At 43.4% G+C, this 6629-nt stretch overlaps 1 long non-coding RNA gene across 1 annotated transcript; it reads right to left on the bottom strand.

The window, feature by feature from the left end:
• Window positions 1–1003: 1003 nt before the first annotated feature.
• LOC309373243 lies at window positions 1004–2480 on the bottom strand. The gene is made up of 2 exons (XR_014169894.1): window positions 2095–2480; window positions 1004–1821 (listed from the first exon to the last, which is right to left on the bottom strand). It is a non-coding gene; the product is annotated as an uncharacterized lncRNA (long non-coding RNA).
• Window positions 2481–6629: the final 4149 nt, after the last annotated feature.

Raw genomic sequence — 6629 nt, 5'->3', positions numbered from 1 at the left:
AGCAGCTTGCTTTGGCCAAGTGTATCATGTATGCAGGGCCGGATTTAGGTTTGATGAGGCCCTAAGCTACTGAAGGTAATGGGGCCCTTTATATGTGCAGCTGCCCTTTGTCAACGACAAATTGTCACTGTTTTTTATGTTGAATAAATGCTATATGGTACCGTATTTTCCGCTGTATAAGACGGACCAGACCACAAGACGCACCTAGTTTTTGGAGGAGGAAAACAAGAAAAAAATATTCTGAATCTCAGAAGCCAGAACAGCAAGAGGGATCGCTGTGCAGTGAAAGCAGCGATCCCTCTTGCTGTTCTGGCTTCTGGGATAGCTGTGCAGCCTGCATTCGCTCCATAAGACGCACACAAATTTCCCCTTACTTTTTAGGAGGGAAAAAGTGAGTCTTATAGAGCAAAAATTACGGTAATTTATGGACCTAATAGGTATCTAAAGCTATTTGCACATAACAAAATATGTACTTTAATAAAGTAATTGATAGAGAAATGAGCAAACCAGTGATACTTTAGGGAGCAGGCTAGCAGGCGGGGCCCATTACTTACGTCACAGGAGCCTACACAACACAAACACTGTTGCTGTATGTAGGTTTTGTGTTTTTTTTTTTGCTTCTATTTTGGAAATGTACATCCAGGTTTTCTTTTCCTTTAAATTTTTTTGGGGCACCCAAGAGAGAGGGGCCCTAAGCTATAGCTTGTTTAGCTTATACGTCAATCCGGCAGTCCATGTATGTATGTGTTGAATGGTTTACCTATAAAATGTTGATTGTAGAAATGAATATCTATTAAGGTTGTGCATGCCCCTTTCCCGCAATGAGATTTGGGGCCCCAATTTGACTGGTCTTCTCCTTTTCTCCCAGTGGCCGACCAAAAACCCTCCCCACTTGGGGTTTCTAGCAAGAGGTATTCAGAGGCATAATGGCATGGGAACCTCTCCATCATGGCTTTGATAGCCAGATGATGGTGATGATGATGATGATAATCATTGCCACAGATTTCCAAGTGCTGGGTTGTTTTATTAGTTTCTCTTCAAGCACACGTAGCTGCCTAGAAAAAAATGGTCATTTGCACAGCAATAGTTACAAAGCACACTCATATCAACAGCAGACAATTAAGATAGTTCTGCAGATAATTAAGAAGACTGCATTTCAACCAGCCAGTCAGCCAATCACGGTCCATATAATTCCATAGGCACAGAGCAATAAAGCTATATTCTTAATTCTTCTTTAAATTAAAAGAGGATCTTCTTCAGGAATCATAATCTCTGTGAATAACAAGTGCTACTGAGGTTTGCTGAGGATGATGGGAGTTGTAGTCCAGAACATCTGGAAGGACGCCAGCTTGGCAAAGGTTTACAGACTGAGATTAAAATGGAATGCTTAAATGTTGGAGTGTCATAGTTAAACCCCCCCCAGATGCCCTCTGCCTTTGTTTAGTTTTGAATTTCAGCTTTCCTAAATGTGGTCCAGGGATACATATTGCCGCCACCTTGCTAAAGCTAAGCAGGTCTGGGTCTGGTCTGGAATCAAAATGTATGCCACCTTGAGTTCCATACTAAGTGCATTCAGCAAATATACATTAATGATGATTATTTTTCATTTGTACCAGATTTGCACCCTGTTCTTCTCAAAGGGCTCAGGGAAGAGCATGTGAGTTTATTTTCACAACACCCCCACAAAGTAGGTAAGGCTGAGAGATGGGGACCACTCCAAGCTCAACAAGTGAGTTTCACAGGCTGGAAGAAGAATCGGACAACCTGGATCTTCATTGTCCAAAAAAACCTAACATTGCATCTGGCCCAACCCTCTGAAAGCTTGAAACAACTATCTAAATGCTTGAAACAGAACAGAAACACAGAAGAAGAGAAGAGTTCGGATTTGATATCCCACTTTATCATTACCCAAAGGAGTCTCAAAGCAGCTAACATTCTCCTTTCCCCTCCTCCCCCACAACAAACACTCTGTGAGGTGAGTGGGGCTGAGAGACTTCAGAGAAGTGTGACTGGCCCACGGTCACCCAGCAGCTGCATGTGGAGGAGCGGAGACGCGAACCCGGTTCCCCAGATTACGAGTCTACTGTTCTTAACCACTACACTACACTGGCTCATAGAACAGGACACATTGTGGCTCCATTCCCATCAACACTCACCCCTGAGTTTGCTATTAGGAGGAGGGGTTTATTTAATCCTTGAGCTGATAATTCTGTGGCACAGAAGACTTCTGTGCAGTCTACCAGGAAAAATGAGACTGAAGGGATCAATGAATGTACATTCCCCAAGTTTTCCATTGGTTATTTCTGTTTGGGGAAGCAGTTCTTGAGGATATCTTGTAAGGGCTGGGTGGGACCTACTGCAGCCACCATTTTGATTATGTTGCCCCTCCAGAGTTAACATTAAACATTTCCCCTTTCAGCACCTAGCTAGCCCCTTTCATTGTGTTCATACATTACAGGTTTGCTTTGCTGCTAGAGACAGGTTGACCTTATGTCTAAGCCTCCGATCTCGATTCCTTTGACCTTCATACTGAAAATGAGAGTGCTAATTAGATCAGTGCACAGGAATCATATTGAAAATGAGAATGCTCAGAGTTACAGTACTTCCAGATGACCCTTTTACTGAGCTTTCATCTTGATTTATTTTCAGTTCCCCAACAACTACTGTTTATATTGAGCACTTGTTCTGATCCGTTTGCACCAAGCAATTATTCTACCACACTTTCCTTTGCCTCTCCCCATCACTTTCCTTCCTGCAAAAAGTGGACTTGTTGCGCAAACCCACCAAAGCCTATTTAATTGGCTGGTAGTGGACTGAATCCCACCTGCAAATTAGCAACATTCTGGAAGCAGCCTACATGGGAATTTAAAATTTGCATATTACTTTCTTCTGTTATAATCAGTGATTTATTTCAGCTTATCACTATGGGGCTATAGACATTTTGGCAATAAATAATGAAGAAAGGATATATATTTACATGTGTGCGCCTGTGAATGCTTATGTAGCCAAAACAGCCAGCACCCACATGCACAAGGGAGGTAGAAACAGATTTATCAGACTCCCCAAAGTGTAAAACGTCCGGTGGAAACAAAACTCTAAAAGGGGGGTGGGCATCCCAGTGGGAACAAGGGGGGCCCATAGAATACTGATGGATTGCTGGGTATATTAGAAAATGGAGGGGAGAAGGGGAATGGGTTTAAGTATCCTGGAGACCATGACTGGAACACCAAATTGGTACACTGTAAAATTCTGTTGCAGATCCTACTTACACTTAAAATTTCTCAAGACATTGCTAGGCTGGTGGGTAACAACCTGATTGATATAATAATAGTAATTTTTAAAATAATCTACCAAGTGTGCTCGTAGGTGGATAATTTTGATGGGTCTTTGCTCCGTCTGCTTGAAAGACAGTTAGAATTTGTTGCCATTGCTGTGAAATGGTGTTCTTAATGGAGCAAGATTAGATGCCCATCTTTCCGCCCACCAGCCCAGCAGAAAACTGTCAGGTTCTTAGGAAAATATCTCTAACCTTGGCTAGTGGGTGATTCTGCAAGCATTCATTATGTCTTCCTCTGACAGATCAAAACACTTAATGCAAACTTCAGTGTACAAGTCCAAAGAACTTTAAAGCAAATGAGGAGTTCCCAGTGAGCTGGAGAGGTTTTGCTATTTATTTTCAATGTTTTTATGGGATAACTAACCTCATATAACCAACATGCTTAAATCTAATTAACACATGAAGGGGTTAAGACCATAGAGAAAGCTGTCCTGCCAGGCTTATCTGGGTCTCTCCTCCTCACCTGAGGAAGAAGGGTTATCAAGCTTTTGTTCTTTTCATTCCAGCATGTGAACCCTACCAGGAAGGAAGTCTTTATAATTGTTCTTTCCTAATCTACTAGAGGAGCTCAACTTGTGAGGAGCCACATGGCTCTTAAAAAGCCACTCTTGAGTTTCTATACCAATAATTTGGAGAATTTCACCACTGTAATGGAGCCACATTTTACTGCCTGTGCAACTTTTTCTGAATGCTGCATGGAAAGGCACATGAATCTGACCTTTGGAGAGTTTGTAAGTAAACCATTTTAAACTTACAAAACATGGTCTTTTCTAAGGCAAGGGACAAGAGGAGTTTGGGAACTCACAGGGGCCTATATTTCCATGCTTTACATTGCCGTGATTTTAAATCTCTGATGGGCTTCTCTCACCCAAAGAGTACTTGCCCCAAACTTGGATCTTGGTATCCAGGAATTCTCCTTGTAATATACCCATTTTTTTTAAACTTGCACCAACAGTTTAAAGTATGCTAAAGGGGGTGTTTGACTTGAAGGAGTATACTTGTGAATTACTTGAATCAATGACCTGGTTCACATGGTTTTCAGGAAGATGAATGAGATAAAGTTAATATTAATAAGTCAATGTGGTGCAGCCCTGAAGCATAGGCCCGGGGAGATGAGCTCAAATGAAGGCTCAACCACAAAGCTAAATAAATGCCTGGGAGCTAGCCCCCATCTCTCAGCCAAACCTACCAGACAGGGTGGTTATGAAAGTCCAATCTCTGCTAAATGCTGATTAGACTGCAAAGCCAGTTTTGTTTTTTAAATCTCTGTAGAATGCTTAGTTGTTTTACGCACAGTAGCAGTAGAAGAAGGAGAAGAAGAAATTAATAATGTTGATTCTTTAGGTCCTTGGTGCAACAGTGATACACAAACATAATATTTTTTTTTAAAAAAAATACAGATATCAGGCTAGATTCAAATTCCAGACTAAGGTAGCTGAACTTCAGTCCCTTTGGAACTTTGAAACTCGTTGCCTGTTGACATCAGGCAGACGCCATCACTGTACCACTTTTCGGTGTCTGCTAAGAATGTTTCTGTTGAGACAAGCCAAACCAAGGCATGCAGAATGTTGACCTATGTTGTCTCAATCTGTTATTAATTTAGTGCTGATTTTTTTCCTATTTCCTTTTTTTAAAAAAAAAAATAATGCTTCAAATACTTGTTTTTTGTTAAACTGTCTTTACTGATCATTTCATTGCTTTCTTCTCTTTGTCAACTTCTTACAGGGTTTCGGGTTTTTGTTGTTTCTGTTTTACAGAAGCAAGCGGTGTGAAAATGTTATGAAACTAACTAACTAACTAACTAACTAACTAACTAACTAACTAAATAAATGGTGACTAATTGGTTTCAATAGGACCGAAATATCAACTAACTTAGTCGGGGTGGGGTGGGGTATTACGGCATGCATGGTTATAATTTGCGGCGTCTGCCCTCCGGTGGAGAATCAGAATCGGAATCGCTCTTCATGGCAACATGCTTGCTACGCCCGACTTTTGCTTTAAAACATTGACAAGAAATATGAGCAGCTTGCTGGCTGTTTGCCAAATGGTTGTTTCCAGCCATTCCCCCAAAAATGAGTTCCTGGAATCTCTTTGCCCTCCTGCTTCTCCAGTCATATTTCACAGGAATGTCAAGTAGTTACTCACCGGGTTTCTGAAACCCCACTGTGAGAGACAAACAGTGCAATCCTAAGCCATGTCTACTCTGAAGTAAGCTCTGTGGATTCCAGCAGGGCTTACTCCCGGGTAAGTGGGGTTAGAACGGCAGCCAGAATCTACAAAACATAGAAGCACAGCAGCATATAGAGCACACATTGGAAGCGTTCCAACATCTAGCGGACCAACACGTGAAAAAATACATCATCTCATCAAACCAGTTACAAAGAAGTATCTCCACAAGGAGTCTGTACAGTCAATGGTAAGAGGAAAATTATCACACATTTCCTTCTGTTCTGGTAAATTTCTGCAGGGTTCTGGTGGGGTTAGTGCTTGTCCAATGTCTCCTTTTTATGCTTTTGCAAAAATAAAAATAGAAATCGTTTTTCTCAGGCACAGCAAGGAAAGATTCCATTTCTTTCCCAACACATTACATGCGGTTAATGGTGCCTTGATGGGAAGTTTTGGTAAAGCAAAGCAGCAAGGAGAGGGGACAGCTCTGAGCAGAGAAGCGAGAGGGGAGAGCTTCACCCTTTCCCTACCTTCTGCTTTCCTCCTCAGTCTCCCCCTGAGCTGATTTCCCCTCCCCAAAGAATCCTACGTGTATTTCACATTGCAAAAAAAATGTGAAGCACCATGGGGTATTAACAGGTGGGGGGTGCTTTGGAGTGGAACAACAGGTGGTGGGGGAAGGATCAAGCACAGTGGAGATTGGATAGAACGCAGTAAATGTATCGGGCTGCTGAGCAGGGGCATCTTACCCATAGAGGCTAGTGGCGCAGGGCACCAGGGTGCCAAGTTCTGGAAGGCGCCAGGGAAGAGGCGGAGGCTGGACGCGGCGCCTCCCAGCATCAGCTCGTCATCCTCACCTGTCTCCGCCATGCCACGCCGAAGCAGCACCACGCCCGGAGCCTCCGCCTGTCGTGGCCACCGTAGCACGAAGCATCCAGCTGAGCCGGGAGACACTGCGTCCAGCCTCTGCCTCTTCCCCGCCGGAGGAGCTGCCCTCCAGCCACTGCCCGCCTCCTCTAGCCCCGCAAAGCTGGGCGTGTCGCCGACAGCGCCGTCCTCCCTAAAAAAGGTGGGCAATTCTGGGAAACGGGAGGCCACGCCAGAGGGGATCTTTGCACCACGGTGC

The sequence above is a fragment of the Podarcis melisellensis genome (genome assembly GCF_964234715.1).
Source record: "Podarcis melisellensis genome assembly, chromosome: 6".
NCBI lineage: Eukaryota > Metazoa > Chordata > Lepidosauria > Squamata > Lacertidae > Podarcis > Podarcis melisellensis.
Note: the sequence above shows the minus strand (reverse complement) of the source record. Positions and strands in the feature narration are given on the sequence as shown.